The following is a 19,404-nucleotide window of genomic DNA, read 5'->3' on the forward strand; positions in this document are numbered from 1 at the left end:
ATAATCCGCACAGGGTTAATCGTTTGAAATCTTCTCAATGCAGGGCCGGCCAGGGCCTCACAATGTGGGGATGTGTTTTTGGAGCCCCCTGGTTTCTTGTGCACTGCTCTATGTTTCAACCTAGACCCGCTAAAATGACACCTCTTTCTATTTTTTTTGCCAGATTACATTTTTATTTAAGAATTGAAGCAATATCTGAAACAAGCTCTGCCTGGAGGGGAGAAAGGGTGATTTTGTTCTCTCCAGTAGGAATCCAGAGTTTCCGTTCTCCCTGGCTTTTGCTACTGTAGAGTTGGCCAAGGTCGCCCGTATCCTGTAGCTACTTTTTCCCTTTATTACAAAACATGTCAGCTCGTCGCACTCTATTGCAGAAAGAGAGGGCTTTCTACATTCAATTAAAATACTTCTGCCGTCTAGAATATAGACAAAAAGACCAGCTGGGAGCCTTACAATGCTTTTGTGCGGACAGGAGTTGAAAAAGCAGTAAATACTAGGTTTGTAAGAAGCTGGGATTTAAAACCTCTTGAGGGGGCGTCCGTGGAAGAATACGACCAAACTCTGAAGAAACAAGCATTGGCAAAGTCAAAAGGTATTGCTTATGCATGGATTTGGCTTTGTCAATATTTTTAGATGCTGTACAGCAGCACGACTAAAGTCAAGATGGGCAACGGGAGAAGGGAGGGCAAGCATCTATTACAATGGAAGGAGGGAAGGCGGGTGGGGGCCAGCAACACAGACAACAGAAGGAGGGAAAGCAATTGGTTCAAGGAACATGGACCACAGAAGGGAGGAAAGTGGTTGGGACAAGGAACATGGACAAGGGAAGAAAGGAGGGCAGGGGAAGGCAAGCAACATGGGCAAAGAAAGAAGGGAGGGTGAATAATGGAAGGAGGGAGGGTGAGACGGTTCAAGCAACACGGACATCAGAAGGGAGGAGGGCAGTCACAGCCAGCGTGACTCGCGGGTGGGAGGGTCACGCGGGTTTGTGGTGGAGGGGAAGTAGGATGGGGTGAGGCAGGGGAGCCGGTTTAATTAAAATTTTAAAAAACGTACCCTACCAGTTTCCGCGCTGCCTCAGCTCCAGGCCGGGTCCTGCATTTTCGCAACAGGAAGCAGCCACAGGCAGCCTCCCACCCCGACCCTAAGCCAATCACAATGCTGCAATGGCAGCGTTGTAATTGGTGAGAAAGGCACCCAGCCAGGCGCCTATGAAGGATGCCATTTTAAGCAGCCTACATAGACAAAAGGCAGAGTTTGCATGACTGGTTTGGTCGACCCCAGAGAGCCGACCGTACAGTCAGGGCCCACAGCATTAAGCAAGCCACTCCTCCCCCACCCGCCCGCCCGCCCCCAACCAGGCATACCCTTCTGCTTTCTCACAGTGCGAGAAGCAGAAACATAAAATGGTATTTAAAATACAATTTTATGTTTCTGCTTCTCACACTGCGAGAAAGCAGTGGGGTGACGCTCCTCTGCCCTAATGGAGCGGCCGCTCCATGAGGAGGGCTGCTCGGGGCAAGCAACATGCACAACGAAATAAGGAAGGGTGGATGTGGGCAAGCAACACAGAAAATGGAAGGAGAGCAGGTGGATGAGTGTAAGCAACATAGCCACCAGAAGGAGGGAGGGAAGGTGAGGGCAAGCAACAAGGACAACTGGTCAGAGCAAGCAACACAGAATTCAGAAGGAGGAGGAGCTGGGAAACACAGAGGGAAGAGAAGTACATGAGAGGGATAACTGAAAACACACACGTTCCTAGATGCTTAAACAAAAGAAAAATAGCACCTAAACATGAGCAGTGGAAGAACACAAGTATTGACTCCATGCTCTAGGTGAGAGACAAACATATGCAGAGGAAGGAATAAAAAGCAGGCAAATGAGTGACAATGAAATCAATCAAAGGCAAGCAATGGGTGTCTTCTAAGCCTACTGTTAGAAAACAATATGTCTTGTAAGAGATACTGTCTTAGGTAATACCCTAAAAGGATGGCAGGAACCAAACCGGTTCTCTGGGTAGCTTGGAAGAAAGCTCCTGTTTGGGGGCAAGAATACACCACACACTACGATGACATCAGAGAGAGGGGGCATTCGAGTGTGTTTATAAACCCGAAACTAACTTGGTTAGTTAACAGTTGTGGCTGTCTCGGAACGAGCATGGCGAGGCAGAGAGAATGGATTAAAAAATAAATAAATAAACTAATAAACCTACCTTCTCCGCCATGCCACACGTCCACATGCCTCTCCTCCATCCTCTTTATATCTGCTGCAAGCACCGGAAGCACCCAGACTGCTAGACTCTCCTAGCCAATCACGGCGCTGCATGAGCAGCGCCATGATTGGTCTGAGCGGCCTGTTTGGCCACTCTAGCAGTGCCTGGGAGGATGTGCATGCTGGGCAACACAGCCCCATGGAGAACATGCTAAGTGTGCATGATGGTTTGTCCGGCCCAAAAGGGCCAGCCAAACTACCATGCGCACTTAGAGGACTGCAAATCACTCCTCACTCTGCTGTGGCATCACAGAGCCCAGACCCCCCCACCTGACTCTGAGTGCTACATAAAAAAATAAAATGATGATAACTTCCTGTTATTATCATTTTTTTTCTTTTATGAACTACTGAAATAGCAGTGGGGTGACACTCCTTCGCCTTAGCGGTGGACCCGCCTCTGTTGGATAACCCCACATGTTTGGGTCATACACCAGAACTCCTGATGAGTGTGATATACGGAAGTTTATGCACCAGAACATTTTGCAGATTAAGACATCTTCAGGAGTTTATATACCAAAATATGTGAAAGGATTTCAGCCTTTTTAATCAAAAGAGTGGACAGAGTCCAGGTGTTTATATAGGAAACATGCTCAGGAATTATCATTACACATGCTTTTACACAACTGTATATGTGACATAATGAACAGGGTGAAATGTCCCCAGACGTTGCTGCACTAGAACTTGTGGGTTATGTGACACTTTTTGGCGTGAGAGTCTCTAGGTATATTTAGTCCTCAATATGCGGGAGAGTGAAAAAGGTCCAGATGTTTATTTCCCAGACCATGTGAAATGATCAGAAGAATTGAGTGTTTTGTTTACTACAACCAGCCACGGCCGGCAGTGGGAGTCCTGCAGGGCAGTGACGTGGGGAGGCGAAGGGCAGGGTCGGGGTAGTAATGTATGTATTACGGAGCTTCCAGGGGCGGTTTCTCGTTAAGGGCGTCGGGGCTCCGCCCCCTTTACTTTATCGGACGGACACTGCCAACAATAACCAAGTTTTTTATTCACTGTGTTAACATTTAATTAATGCACACAGCCTAAACACGCATCATTCGTTTATTTTTCTCAGGGTTGCTGCACACTGGCTGCCACTGACTGCGATGAGGAAGTCTGCAGTGACGCTACAGCTGAGTGACAAAGTCAACAGAATTTGCCGGGCTCACGGCTCACAGCCCCGAGGTCTGTGATGTCATGAGCTCGGCAAAAACATAGACTTGTGCACCAGTCTCCACCCCCTTTGGCCGTGGGCATGAGATCCGCCCTGGGCGTTTTACAGTGAAGCCCTGTAGCGCCAGGGCTTCACGTCAATCACGTCACCACGGGAATTGGTGACACCGCCCTTTCCCAACTCGTCACTGTGACGACTTGGGAAACAGAGGGGAGAGCAGAGAAATTGAGTCTGCGCAGACTCGAGGTGGCTGCTTCCCTGTCTGTACGTTGTGAGTGACGCCATTGAGCTCCAGCGCTTCACACGTGGGCTCAGAGCAGCCAGAGAAATAAACTCGTGGACCTAGGACTTGTGTCATGGGCTGTCACCAGCAGGCGAGTTAAAGTATTTTGTTTCCGGAGTTTGCCTTATAATTTTTGTCAAGTTTCCTTCATTGGGGCCTAGCCTCACGTCTCCCTTCCCACACATTCTTCTTCCTCCCACGGTTCTACGGCGGTCCGAAGATGACGACTCCCCTCCCTCCCATTGCTGTTCACTCGCTCCGTTCCTCACTGGCCCTCCTACACAAGCTGCCAGCCAGCTCTGCGCTCCGTGATTATGATTACACTGCAAAACAAGTATTTGCAGTGCAATAGGTCTCGCATTTACGCGAGTTTGAGCTATTGACATTGCATATAACAATGCCTTTTATTTTTCTTTTCGTTTTAAAAACATTTAAAAAAGGCATGGTCATTTACAATGCCAATAGCCTAAACTCGTGTAAATGCGAGACCTATTGGATTGCAAATGCTTGTTTACAAAAATGGAGACTCACTTTCAGCAAAGCTGGCGTCAAGACAAGCAATCGCAAAAGCAACAAAAAAAAAGTTAATCACTCGGAGCAAAAATGCAACACGAAATCAGTCACAAGTTCTGGTGTAAATACACACATCCACGAGTATTACAGTAGCATTTAGTACCTGTGAGCTACGAATCAAAAGTGAAATAAAGGAATGAGAACTGCCCCAAGACCCTGAGGGAAATGAAGGGGGCACATTATATTTTCCTTTAAAGAGCGAAAGTGTCGGCCCGCTCGCTGACAACTGTCCAGGACACTTTACAAACCCACTTGACAGTAGGAGGGCCTGGCTTTTGGGTAGAGGAAATGTTTTCTCAAGCTTTATTCCATTTTACAGAACAGGTACTCCCTGAGCATCAGCAGTACACGCATCTCTGCACAGAGCAAGCTGACCTCATAGAACAAATAAAGGCAGAGGAGGAAACTGTGCTATCCCGAGACGATGTGGCGCAGCGACCAGAGCTGCCAACTCGAAAGCTGGAGTTCCGGGTTTGCGTCTCGGCTTCGGCTCAAAATCCTATGAATCTTGAAAAATCACTTAATCTCCCCGTGCCCAGACAGCGCCTGGATATCCTCACGTGTTGATAAGCCGTGCTATATGCATCTTCAAATTAATTAAAAAATCCTTCCACAGAGAGCATGCCCGGCAGAAGTGGAACATTTCCTGACACAAACTGGAGCAGCAGTGTGGGAAAATGTACAAGCTTCCGTGACTGACCGGACACCTGAAACATGCAGCAGCACATACATGACACACACACGCAATTTCCAACCCTAAAGATCAGCCCAAAATCACGTGCGGAAAGTAAACTTTTGAAGTCACTAATAGTTCATGCAGACACTCACTGTGTCCTTGTGCATGATGTGAACAGTGTACAATCCCAGGTAAAAGGGGTTTTTGTTCTCAAGTCTGTGACAAAATACATTAAATTGTAAATGGAGTACAAAACATTGTAAACATTAAACATATTGTTTTAAACAACAACGTCACCATTACCTTTAGATGTTATTTTCCTAAAGAACATGAAACAAGTATAACATAGCCCAATATTAGGTCACGTCAATGAATAGACACGGTGACATTCAAATAGCTCACAGCGGAATTTGATGATACCAATTTTACATTCATTAGCAAACTCAGGTGTTCTATTTTACGTTACGGTACGTTGATTTGCTTCGCTTTTTGGAAAAATCTTTTGGGGGATCTATGCTATGGACGTCTGAAGGCAGGGCATTTGACTGAAATGAGATGGTCTCTCAATTTTGAATCATTCACATTTTAGCAACCAGTGGAAAGGTCTTGTCCGTATGGGACGCTGTAGTTAAGTTTTGCGACTGGGCAGGGCCAGTCTACTTTGGTATCAATTATATACTGCGTTGAACGCTACCCTTTTCTGTGGAGGGGTTTTCAGTCCACACAAAGCAATGAGTCTTTAAGTCTTTCTGGGAGCTTCCCTATACTCAACGGTTTGTTTTTAAGTGGGGATAGGTTTCACCTGTGTGGGAAACACGATCGAGAGGAAGTGTCAGCCAGCTTTTCAAAATAGTTTTGACTACATCTTAGTCGAAGACTAAGTGCCCACTGTGCCTCATTCACATTATATAGTTTTGTTTTCTTGGCAGTGCATCTTCACTTAGAGTTAAGTGCCGACAGTGTGAAGGTCTCCCATGTTTCTGTGGAAATTCTGTTAGTCTTGGAGCCCAATTCTAGTACCTATTTTACAGATCGTAGTGTTAACTCAACTAGAAGTCAACACACTTGTATAGTGTACCGTGATGCCCTCAATGTCGGAATGAAACCATACTCTAAAACCAGTTAGTGTATTGGGAGAACACAGAAAGGACGACAGCAGAGTTCACACACATTGAAACTCGTGTACTCTGGAATTCAAGAAATACGTAATTCAGTCACTGGTAGAGAAAGAAGACATTTTCAATAACCTGGGCTTTAAAAGTGTTAGATGCGTGCTAGAATTGCAGGTATTTGGTTGCGAAGGGAATATTGAGTGAGCACCTCCGTGTTGCTTGCGGGCACATGACAGTTCTCCTGATGAGCACAGTCTTGCTAAAGCGTGCTGAAAAGTAAAAGTTGTCTCTCTGCTTTTCTTAGACAGCTGCTGCTGTTGTTTCTTCTTTGATGTCTGATGCACTCTAGCCTCGGATTGGTAATCGGTTGCCGGACAACCAAGCACTTCACACAGTTCTGACGTGACACAACTGTCTCTTTATCTCCAACAATAAATGCCGGGAAGAGGTTAAGGTGGCTGGGAAGGCAGCTGATATGAGAGAAGCAAGGCTGGTCTAGGGCAAGCGGTAACACGGAGCTGCCTGAGGTGCCGCCTGTGCAGGGGGTAGTTTCTCGCCATTAAGCACATTGCCCCCGTTGCCTACAGACGACTGTTAAACAGATCACGCTAGCATGTTATCTCTCAATACACATTTGTGAAAAATAGTGTTTCCTTTTATACGCTTTGCCCCGCGCCTGTGAGAGGCCGACGTGTAAATTCATCATGCTGGCCATAAAACCGCGATTTTAAAAGGGCAAGTAATATTTTATATGCCGATGTTTATAATGAACAGTATTTAGCAAGGCTCTGGGAGATTAGCGATGCGTGTGGTCCAGTTACCAGTTAAAATTGTGGTGAATAGATGTGCATACAAACTAACAATAACAAGTTAGCACATGCGCTGTCCCAGGATCTGCGGCTAGTGCCCACATCCGGGCCGGGGAGGAGACGGGGGTGGGGGCGCGAGGGCAGCTCGCGAATGCGCTGTCCCTGGATCTGCCGCCGTAATTAAGGGAATGCTGCGAGAGTCGTGCGATATGGAGGGGGCTACTAACTCGTGCAGGTGCCACCGGCGCTCCAGAAATGATTGTCCCCAACAGCATGCGTGCGAGTAAGCCCCGCGTGTGTGAGTGTGTTGAGTGTGGCAACCTGAGAAGCTGAGGCTCGGGGCGATATCCCCGGTAAGCAGTGTGGGCGGCCCCCGAGGGGAGAGCAGTTGTCCTTCCAGCACGAACCCGAATTGCAGTGAAGTGGCTGACCCACTGGAGGGCCGCGCGACTTCCACAGGCGTGTATGTGTATGTGCTTGCGTGTGTGTGATTGTGTGTGTATGTGCTTGCGTGACTGCCTGTGTGTGTGTGTGTGTGTGTGTGTGCGCGCGTGTGTGTGTATGTGTGCGAACCTCACGTACTCAGAAACCGAAAGCACTCAAGCTGTCTCCAGCAAGCTGCCAGCAGTCCGGTACAGAGGCACACTCACGAGGCCAAGTCTGAGACAGCAGAGGCGCGGAACCGAACGCTGTCTTAGATTCCCAGGGAACTGAAAACAAAAGTTGTCGAGCTAGGTGCATGCTTCGCATGCGCACTCTAGCTCGACCTAAAAAGAGATGGCAGCCGAGCTGGACAGCTGTTGTGAGCTCAGGCAGTGTGTGGGAGAGAATAGGGGGCCCTTCAAATGGTAGCTGCCTCTGCAAAAGCGCACCCGAAAGTGGAGCCCTTCAGTTGGCTTTTCTTATTAATCATTAACACATGATGTACTAAGTAGACACTTGTTGCTGGACAGACGGCACAAGGCAGTGCAAACAGGTTTTAAAATCAAGGCAAGACCGTGGCTGTGTAGGGTGGAGGACAGGGACCTGTGTTCTGACTTTGACTGACTGTACGCATCACCCAATATGAGTAATTCCCTTTGTTGCATTTGCTATAACGTGGTCATGCCGTTTACACTGTGGCATGAACTGGAAATCTGGCTCTTTAATCTCCCTTCATCTGTCTGCATCACCTCTTCTTTCTTGTTTACATTGGCTCCCAGCACAAGTATTTAAAGCACTCTGCATTCCATTACCATGCCTTTACACCACAGGGAACTGCGAGAACTCGACCCAAACCTATTGATAATAATCTGGTTTTACATGGCAAATGTCTTGATAATCATTTATTTCGCTAATGGTTCGTGGTTAAAAACTATCCTTTGTAATTTTAGTGTTATAAAGTGGTGCATTATTGTCATAGCTTATTAATCAAATGCAATTCATTTTTTAACAAATGGCATTTGGAACGCATATAGTTAAAAGCGCTTTCATACATGATAATGAAGGAAGAGTTTTGGTAAGGTAAAATATCTGTCAAAGTTCACACAATTTAAGTGAGGAAGCCCTGATTTATTGGTGAAAAGCGGTCAAGGTGGCAACCCTTAGGCTGAGTCTTGTCGGATGGCATTTCCGCTTGTTGTCTAACCTCTCCCCAGGGCTCTAGCGGGTGACAAAGTATGAGCTTGCTCTGTAGTGGAGCTCAGGGAATGGTGCAAGCCTAAGCAGAAGGAACTCTACACTTGCGTCATTTTCGACATCAGAGGTGTACCCTGCAGCACCCAAGCTGTTATAACAAGAATATGTGGCAATACCACCAGAACGTCACCTTCCCTTCACAGTGTGCGCGCAAAGTAAAGGCCGAGGCACTGAGGCAGCATTTTATTTTAGAAACACAATGTGTTCACGCTCGACTTTGCTCAAGAAAGCTCTGATTTTATGACCAGTCTTTATTTTTTTCATATTCATTCATATTTGTGTGTTGGGGAGAAGTGGGAAAGTGTTAGTATTACTGCTAGAGAAACTGGGGAAACAGGTTCAAGTCTCGGCGTTGCGTTGACCAACTATTCTGCGATTCTTGGCAAATGACTTAATCTCGCCAAAAAATATGAATCCGACCTTGTGTAATGTAACTTAAGTTGTGGTCAAAGAAGACAAAGATCATGAAATCCCCTTGAAACGTAGCCTTATGTTCTATCTGCCTACATTAACACCACAAAGCTTGGCATAACAATGTTATGCCTATTGCCAAGCTTTGTGGTGTTAATGTAGGCAGATAGATGAGAGACTGGCAAGGGGGCAGGGTACCAGTGAGGGAGAGCGGTCTAAGAAGCAGGCTGGTAACTTACCAGCCTTACCACTCGAATCGGGTGGTGCTGAAGCATCTTGCTCGCTTTAATAGTAAGACATCTTTTAAGTTTGTATTGCTAGATGATGGTTTATGTATTAAGAGGAACAAAGCAAGAGTTGTTGTGAGGTTACATCTTACCAACAAGGATTTGCAGACTTTTATAGCAAGGTTTTAGATGTATGTTATTTTTAATCTTTTTCTATAGATGACGGCAAGGCCTTCTTCAATTCTGCCAATACAATGTGCATGCAGAGTCTTTGTTTAGCTATATTTCTGTTATGGTGGCGAATACTGTTAATGGGATAATTTGCTGTCTCGCATCTATGAATCATTATTAGCTTTCGTGCTGCTTGGTTGTATTGTGTGTACATCAATATTACCCTATGTCCTGTTAGGCTGTGAGTGACCGTTAACACATGCAGTATGTTTTCTCAACGTACTATGACCCAGCACCAACATCAGATAAGGAACTAATTTGCAATTAAATATTGCCTTCTAAAGCTTGGTCAGTTTATTTTCTTATCATGCAGAAAGAAAAAAATGCCAAAACATATACGCTTGGTACAAGATGCAGCAGTAGCATAGCGAATGTGTCATTAGCCCTAGTTTAAGGAAGGACATGGGCCCGTGGCTACTGTTTGAATTATAAAATACATCAATAATCAGAGCTCAGTAGGTCCGGTTCCACCGCACCTGCTGCACCAATGGAAACTACATCGTGGAACTACTTCGTTTTTTTTCGGATACCACTACTTGACAGAGCTGTATGAACTTCTTCACCCACAGACCCACACACTTCATAAGCAGTACTTTCTGTAATGTTCCCAGGCGCTGTTGTTGTTTGTTTTCCTGGCCCACTATTGGCCTGGCACGTTCTGTGATCTTTCAAGTATTGACTCACCATACGTAAATGACGCTATTTGTGTTAGAGTCCATTTTGTTTCCTAGTGACAGACTGTTATTCTCCATGCCAGAGTCCTGACAGGAGGGAGTCATTTGTAAACAAATGAAAAAAGAGACCTTTGTTAGTCAGAGAAAAATCAAAGGCAGGATAACCATTTTCTTTTAACTAGCAAGCTTAGCAAAGTCATTGTATTTAGTAAATACAAAGAACAACGCATTTGCTTGAAGGTTTCTCTTGGCGTTTCATTGTCTTGCGATCTGTTTGACAATGGCAATGGCAGCATGGATGATCCAAGCTGTGCGATCACGTGGCCTGACTCACGGTGTGCGCCGTGATTAGCTTACCTCACCTCATAGGTGATGAGCTCAGAGCAGGCTTTCTTCCAGAATCAACACCTCCTAGCACTAGACAACAGCTCAGAGTGAGATGGGGAGACAGCAGAAAGAAAGAAACCAAAGAAAAACTACTGACTAGAAATGCGACAACTGAGAGAGTTGGGGAGGATAGAAATGTGGGAATCAGAGGCAGATTATTAAGAGGCTGCTGAGAGAGGTGGAGGCAGTTGAAAGAAAGGCCATAAAGAGATAGAAGTGAGAGTCAGCAGAAAGAGTCAGAGAGAGTTAGAAAGGGGAGAGACAGAGGAAGATAAAGAGGAACGGAGACGTTACATAGAGACATCTGAGAAAGGGGGTGGTAAAGACAGGTGAGAGATAAGGAGGACGCAGCTGGTGGGAAAGACTTTCGAGAAAGAGAAGGGGAGCCAGCCAGGAGGTGAAACAGACATCAGTGATATAGGTAAGGGAAAGAGGTAGGAGAGAGATGAGAGGAGAGACTGTTATATGACACCACTTTATTGATGTAATACCTGCACTTTCAGAATTGCTTTATTAACCTTCCTGCTTTCTCAAATCTGCTTGAAAATGCACCATTTGTCCACTCTTTTTTCAAAATTTTCTCGGGGGGAAATCCCCCCGAACCCTCCTTAGGGGGTTCGGGCTCGCTCGCTACGCACGCTCGCTACGGTGCAGTGCGATTAACATTTATCGCCCCACCACTTTCAAATTTCACCAGCCGCCACTGGGAGCTTCCCAGGTAAGTAAACATTATAATAAATAAAACGAATTTCATTGAGTGCACTGCATCCCCAAATGCGATGCAGTGCGTGCAACGAAATTCGTTTTATTTATTTAAATGTTGACTTACCTGTAAAACTCCGTAATCCAAACATTACTACCCCCCACCCTGCCCCTCCCCCAACCCACGTCACCGCCCTGCAGGTACTCCCACTGCCGGCCGCGGCTGACTACAACACTTTGACGGAATGAGACAGCTGGTGAAAAGAAGGAACTGTAGGATTGCCTTAGTGATTAACAGCCCTATGCAGGCTTTGCAAGACCATTCTATGTCATCAGCATTTTCCCCTTCTTTTTCTAGCAAGATGAGCAAAGATTGTAAGCCCCTAGAAAGTATTTAAAGAAGCAAATGTCATAGACCTCTGAAAGTGACAGGGTGTTTCAAAGTGGGGGAAGGTCTCGAGAACCTAAAGGTCGTAAAGATTGTGCTATCTTCATAATGAGTACAAAATGACATAATATCTCAGGATCAAATAGTGAGTTCTCAAGAGGTGTGTGTGGTGCTCTGTCGAATAATCCCAAACTTTTGAACGAACAGCCTGTCATCAATAGAGAAGAGGGTGATTTGTCATTGCATGGAACGGTCAATGGCCGCGTCAATGAATTTGTTCTTTTCCTTTGGATAGGTGATCGCAGAGGACACAACGAATGCTCACCCTCTTCTGAGTGAACCAGACACAGAGGAAGAAGGTGTGAGGAGCTCAGCCCTGCTTGAACTTGCACAGTAAGGAGATTATATACAGACTGAATAATGTGTGTGAAGTGAGCCTGGGATAAATATTGAATGTAGGTCTTGGAATGGGGGAAAGTGACCAGTAATGGAGGGAGAGTCCAGACAGGCTGGAACCCATTGACAGGGAAAACAACAGGGCAGAGTAAAGATGGAGTATAAACGGAAAGGGACTGCACCACACCGGAAATGAGACGTGATGCATTGACACAAGAAAACGGCTGTGAAGTATTGAGAGGGTGGATACTTGGTTAAAACAGTATTGAGTGTCTGTGGCTATAAATACCGTTTGCAATTTAGATGACACTGCAGCCAATGTTAGCAAATTGTCACTTCCGCCTGGTTGCATCCCAAAGCCTCCAGAGGAATGTGACTTGTTAAGTATGCTACACATCACCACAGCCGAGCGTGAACTTGAGTCACTCTGTCATCACCAGCAGTAGTCTTCAAGCTAAGCCATGATCACAGGCAGAGCTTTTACCTCTGTTCAGCAGCACTGTCTGCTGGTTGAAATTCTGCATTTTATGTGGGATCTCCACTCATCTAAAATGTGGGCGAATACATGGAACTCTGCAATCTGAGGGGTGTTTCTGCAATGTTTTCTATGTCTGAAATGCGAGGAGTGTTTTCTTTTAGAGGTTCTCCTAATATTGCAGAAATACTCCCAAAACTGTTGAACCACCAACTTGAATTCACTTTAAATGCCAATAAGTTCGGCACTTTAATCACCCGAACTGTGCAGAGTTGTAAATGCCTATTCCTGGCAATTCTCCCCAAAAAGCGAACTGCAGATAGACAAAAAGAATTATTGTTTCTGGGCCAAAAATACAAACATTCTAAGTATACCAGACACAAGAGACTAGATAGTAAAGTTATAATTAATGAGCTTCCCTGGGCAGACACATAGGGCAGTGCCTTTGAAAGTTTATATTTTTGGCATCTTCACATCCCTTCTTCCGCATATCTTTCTCTCCGCCTTTCATCGCCCATGAGCCATCACAGACTAGCTGGCATGCTGCAGAAGCTTCTGGCACCTGAGGTTGTCGCGTGTGCCCAGGTCATTGTGGCAGCAGCCGGAAGTTGACAGGGTAAATGCTCCTAGGTAGCAGCTGTGCCATGAATCACGTGTGCCGCACTCACTGCCAGGCGTGGATGAGTCAGTTTGAGTATTTACCTATAGTACTTGTTAAATGGATTTGATAATCAATTGTGTAACTATCTAACTGACATGTTTATTATGCGGTCTGGTGAACTCCTAAGGGTGAGTAGGGACCTCCGTGGACACTCCATGCGGCGATATGGTGGGAGTGCCAGCTTTATTTTTTGCTGGACCCACTGGGAGCTCTTTTCATCCGAAGGTTGCTTCCCAAGCAATTAAATAGTGGAGCCCTTGTTCCACATCACCTAGGACCAGAGATCTGCATTCAAGATGCAATCCTTCCTTTCTTTCCCCAGGTCCACTTTCTCTCCCATCCGAGAAGGATGATGGGGCATGATCAGTTTTGTGGGTCAAGCTAATTGTTTTGCAACATTCAGCTGCAAATTGGGCACAGCAAACATTTATGATAAAAACTATTCACTTAGAACACTGACTTGTCTCTATTGGCTCAAAGTATCAGTTGAACTTCTTTAAACCTGGGAAGGAGGGAAAGTCAGGGTTCTGATCTGATGCCTGAAAGGTTAATACAGGTGTTCCCAGCCGCTATGCCGTCTTCCCACCCTAGTCTGAACAGGAGTTTGCATCGTTTCATTTTTATTATATTCTGTGCTCTCACCTTCACTGAGTAGTCTGTGGGGTCCATTTCATGACTGCCTAAGTGGACATAACACAGATTTCTTCTCGACAATCTTGGGTGGCACATTGTAGTTTGAAAGACTTGAACAGTAGAGTGTTTTACCCACTGTCACGCTCAATCCTCAAAGGGCATACAAAATGATTGTACAGCAATTCTTAGTGGCTATCATATTAAAATGCCAATTTTCTAATCCCCCCCCCCCCACCACCACTCTCCCCAATGGAAGCAGGAATGAAAATTTGTCTAAATGTACTTATACTTGATTAAATTCAAACTTGCCGCAGGCTTTCTCCTTCGATAAGGCACTTGTCACATGTGCCTCCTCTCAGCTGGCATCTTTGCCTTACAGCTAGAAGCATTAATATTTAATACTGTTGGCGAACAATTTGAAATTAGCTATCTTTGTGGATCGTCTTGTTTTTATATTAACCGAAATGTGCATAGTGCTGTTTTACTATTAGTATCCCTGTAAATCTGTGTAGTTTGCGGAACTTCTTGCCCTGGTCAAGGTTTGCGTCACAGACCAGATTTGACTGGAGATCCAAGATGCCCCCTTACGTCCTTACAGAGCATTTAGAATCAGGGCTATCCTCTTGGTTTATGCACATGATGGAAAAACAAGGTAATATTAACTTGCTTTGTCAACTCGAAATCTCCTTCAAAAGTGTTAAGAGGATGGGGTTTGCCCAGCTGCAGCAATGACTGGTTGACTCAGGGAAATGAATAGTCACCAATATGTTTTTGGGTAGGGGTCCTCATAATGATTACTTGGTATGCTTCTTTGTTCAAACTATGCTAGTCTCAGATTTAGACATCACACAGTCTCATACTGTTTGAAAGAATCATGCTTAAATGTCAAAATACCATATTTTGATGACCAGCATTGTTTTATCTTTGCACATCTCCTTTTGTTTTCTACACTGTCATTCTATCCCATAGATGCAGCCCCCCCCCTTATTTTGTGTACTCAGGTCTCCACACTGCATAATGACGCTTATGCAGCCAATCCTCTGTCTAACGAAAGGTTGAATCTGACACCATGCTCTGTCTATCTAGAACTGATAATGACTGAATCTCTCCCTTAGTGGCTTATTCCCTACACCACTCATTTTGGCCAAATTCCTTTATTTCCATCCGTACTAATTTCTTGAAGAAATAAACTAAAATAAATGTGGTCCCAAACAGGGCCACCAGAGAAGTGCTGGAATTAGGAAATTCTATCAAGCTACTCATCTCCTGCAAGCACTCCACTTGCTCTCCTTAGAGGAGACCAAACTACCACCATGCCTGCTACGTAGCATATTCGTCTTCAAGACCAAATATCTCAGAAGTCTGTACTGTAATTGAAGATTACAGTGAGAACTCAATTTCTCTATTTAATACACTTAAAAACTCAAGATCTCACAAGATGGTAGCTAGACCATAAGCAGTCTAGGAGAGCTGTCAGCCATGACCAAACAAGCATTTACAATGCAATATGTCTCGCAGTGACATTATTTTGAGCTATTGACATTGTAAATGACATTGTTTTTATGTTTTGTTTTTCTTTTTCCCCCTGCCCCCAAACATTATGAATTTTGAAAGATATCCTGAATTCTAGGAGGCGACACCATGACATCTAGACAGTCTCCATTCAAAAGCTTCTAGTTAGGTACCTCCTTCCCCCACCCATCTTCCTACAGAAAACAAAAGCTGCGCTTGTGTAGCCAGATAAAACAAGTTTAAGCTATTGACATTGTACATGACAATGGCTTTTATTTATGTTTTAAAAAGCAACACATAAATAAAAGGCATTGGTATTTACAATGCCAATAGGTCAAACTTGCGTAAATGCGAGACTAATTGCATAGCAAGTGCTTGTATCTTCAGTGTTCAAACATATTTTGTTGAATGGATTCCAGCAATAAATAGCCTTTTAGGTGTTGACCAATCATGTAATTGTTGTAGATGTCTAATCTCTATGAATGCGCTAGAGGTAGACGTGTTTTAACAACCTAGTATCACTAACTATGTACATGTATAAATGTATGCATACACATGATTAATTAAAGATGAAACGTAGCCGAGAAGCAGCCGGCACTGCATAGGGCCCAAGGCAAAGACACAGTCAGCATGTGTTTGGGGGGTAGCTGGTTACTAAGCGCGAAAGTGGAGTGTTACCGCATCGTAATGCTGTATTTTTTTTAGTGGTGAGTTTTCTAATTGGAGCATTGGTGAGGCAGTCCTGTTGGATACGGATGACATTCTAACCTGGGTGCATACTTTAAGAAAGCTGCTGCGTTTGTTGTTTTTTATATAGCGCTAACTCGACCAGAAGGTGTTGGGGCACTTTAAATGAGCAACAGCCACGTTACACAAGGACACATTCATTTTTAGTAGGCACGGGGAGCTTAAGTGATTTCCCCAGGATCGCAGGATGTTGAGCGGACGCCAAGGCTCGAACCTTGTTCCTCAGCTCCAAAGCAGGCAGCTCTGGCCATTAGGTCACATGGGCACCTTGTGGCTGTAGCAACCTTTAGTGCACGGATATGTGAAAGGCTCTGTGTTAGAAAAGCATCAATTCAAGGACATATATGAGAATCTGAGGAGTTAAAAGCCTTCATGTATTTGAAGCACTATCCTCCTTGAAAAGCAGAGCATTATCTATGTGCTCAAAATGCTGGGATTCACAATAATTGTTTTATAGGTTGCATAAACAAACTACTTGTTGCCTATACAACTGTGCCTAACTTTTTAGGTTTCGCTGGAGCACGGAGCTTTTAGCTCCGCCTCCAGAGAAATCTGTAGTCTTCACAGTAAGGGACACTTGAATACGCCCTCTGTTCCATTGGCTAGCTCCATAAATGGAGGCTAGCCATTGGAACAGAGATCTGTCCGTCATGGCCGGACCAGATTCGTGGGCGTTCCTGCATTTTTTTCCCTCTCCACCCACTTCTGATGTCATGTGGCTCTGGGCGTGTACTTTTTTTTTTTTTTTTTGTCCCGTGATGTTTTCCTCATTTTGGAAAAGCCTTTGGCCGAAGTGGAGTGCTGCGCCCTCGCTGCTCTTCTGTGGCTGTCCGTTCCCGCCCCCCCCCCTCCCGCTGTCCGTTCCCGCCCCCCCCTCCCCGTGTGCCCGTAGGTGCTCAACAGTAAGGCCACTCCTGCTGACCCCTCGTGCAATGATCCTGCCTTCTGCTCCCCTCCTTCCGGCTCATTCAGAGAGCCGGACCTGCAACTCGTGCTCTGTCTCCTCATACAGTTTATTTCGCCTCCTGCTCTCTCTGCCCCCAGCTCTTCAGACGGTGATTCCGCCCTCTGAAACCCGCAGGCGGGACTTGCATACTGCCCCAGGCCTTGTACCACATACCCAGACTCCCCCCCTCGTCCCCCTCTAATAGGATGAGGCTCCCCCAGGGCTCAACCCTCTCAAAGTCATCTAGGTCCATTGCTCGGGGAGGGAGGGGCCATGGGCGAGGGTTGGGGGGGTGAACAAAGAGAGAAACGGGAATGATGTAATTGAAAGAAGCAGAGAGCGGAGTGAATGAATGAAGGCTGAGGGAGGACTCGGTGGCAGCTCCAAGAGACAGGAAAACAGAGACGGGAGCAGGGGAGGCGACAGGCACTGCGAGAGAGTCAGAAAGGCAGACAGAGAGATGGATGCAAGCAAACAGGAAGGAAACGATACACAGCAAGACAGGCAGAGAACGGGAGAGAATGAGGGAACAATACCAGCGAGAGGGACAAGGGAGACAAAAATGAAGGGGAGCTCGGGAGAGCAGCAAAGAAAGGGGGAGAACTGAGTAATAAGACGGGGCAGAGTAAGAGAGACAAACAGAGTGAGTGGTAATTAGAGCGAGATGGGAAAGGAGAGAAACAAATAGCAAGATACAGGGAGTAGAAGGCCAGAGATGACCGGAGAGGCATGAAAGAAGGAGGGCGGAGGAGGGAACTAGACCAAGTTAGCTTGGGACCGTGACAGAGAGAGACGGAGAAGGAAGCGGTAGACGGGGAAGAGAGGGATCCAGAGAGAGATGCAAAGAGGCTGAGATGGGCGAAAGGTAGGCAGAGAGAGAGAGAAGAAGCAATAACTAGAGCGCCCGAGCCAGACACGAGGTTTGGACGGGATAAGAGTGAAAGTGACTGAGAAATATTGAGGGAGAGATAGGGAGGAAGAGGGAGAGAGCGATAAAGAGAAGAGATCATTAGATTGCTAGACACCGGTACGGAATGAAAGACACGAAGCGGGAAATACAAAATAAGACACAGAATGGGACATAGTAATGGCACAAGTGTACCGTGCAGGGAAGACACCCCTGGCCAAAGAACTCACAGGCCTGATATTGTATTGTAAGTTGCGTTTGGGGGAGGAGGTCTCAGCTACCAACACACCCAGCCAGGCTCAGCAGCCATTACTGTAATGCAGACAAGTGACCTGGAAGCTCCCCTCATGGAATCACACACCGAGTGCTAGTGCCCCCCCCCCCCGCAGACAGCCATGGAATCACACACCCAGGCCTGATGGCGCAGATGGGCCTGCGGTCTGGACTTAATGGAATAATCGCTGCTTGAAGCCGGGGTGACCTCGCCCAAGCCCTCTGCTTCTGGAGCACTGCACCCCCATAATGATATTACACAGTCATTTATGTAAGGTGCGCCACACTGATTGAATTGTGTCTTAGTACCTACAGAGTAGGTGCTATGCTATGCCTTTGTTATGTTATTTAGGGCTTGTACAACGCGTCCCTGTAACCAGGGAGGCCCTGTCAGGAGTGACTGCAGGCGGTTGCAGCTTTGGTTGCAAGGTGTGCGTTTGTAGGAAATAACTTCTATGGGAATAGTTTCGTGTGGTGCACGAAGTCCTGATACGTCATCTAGTCATGTCATGGTGAGCTCGAGACTGCCGCTGTGCAGGAAGTGAGGGGTGAGTACGTTTCACCGGTATCCTGCTCGCTGAGTGATTGTGCGACCTCTCTGCCAATCAGCGGGCACTTAGAAGCAAAAGAGAAGGCGCAGCCACACGGACACAATACCATCATATCATCATGCGATACAGTCCTTTATCCATAGTTGTGACATCACAACACACCAATGATGCTACATTCGGCGATAATGCATGAGAAGCCAATACATTTCAGTCACCTCCGAGTTTTGCACATGTACACACTCAGCACAGCTTGACCCGGAAGCTCTTTATGATTGTGACAGACGACATTTAACCACACATGAGATCTGCTACTTCATGTCTACATTTCGTGTGCTCCTCATCCAACGGCGATTACAGCTTCCCTCCCTCCCCCCATAAGAGCTAGAGTCCCTCCCAGCATTCACCAGTGTGGAATCATCCATCCCGCTCTGCTATGGGCCCCATAGGCCAGTTCGGTACATGTGTACGCACCAGTACTTATTACTACAAGTCCGCAGATTAATAATGAGAGCACATAGGGCGAACCGAGCCAGGGCTCGGACTTGGCTTTAAGAGCCAGAACACAACTCGAGCCATCAACGTATTTGGCGCACAAACTGTGCATCAAAAACCCTGGAAAAAATGATAAAGAGCTTTAAAAGTGTATTCCTTTAACAAGTCAGCGCGTTTAACTTTAGTATATTAGGTTGTATCAGTGCATATATTAGCAATAGTTAG

General features: G+C 46.0%; 1 protein-coding gene across 2 annotated transcripts in view; it reads left to right on the top strand.

The window, feature by feature from the left end:
• ATP10B (ATPase phospholipid transporting 10B (putative)) overlaps nucleotides 1-19,404 on the top strand; it is a 563,398-nt gene that overhangs the window by 317,802 nt on the left and 226,192 nt on the right. Inside the window, exon 2 of one of the 2 annotated variants that reach the window (XM_078653417.1) lies at nucleotides 11,882-11,979. The exons of the other annotated variant lie outside the window; for it this stretch is intronic. The gene's annotated coding sequence lies outside the window, so the exon portion shown is untranslated. The remainder of the gene's footprint in view (nucleotides 1-11,881; nucleotides 11,980-19,404) is intronic. 2 annotated transcript variants of the gene reach the window in all.

This window comes from Lissotriton helveticus, chromosome 7 (genome assembly GCF_964261635.1).
Source record: "Lissotriton helveticus chromosome 7, aLisHel1.1, whole genome shotgun sequence".
NCBI lineage: Eukaryota > Metazoa > Chordata > Amphibia > Caudata > Salamandridae > Lissotriton > Lissotriton helveticus.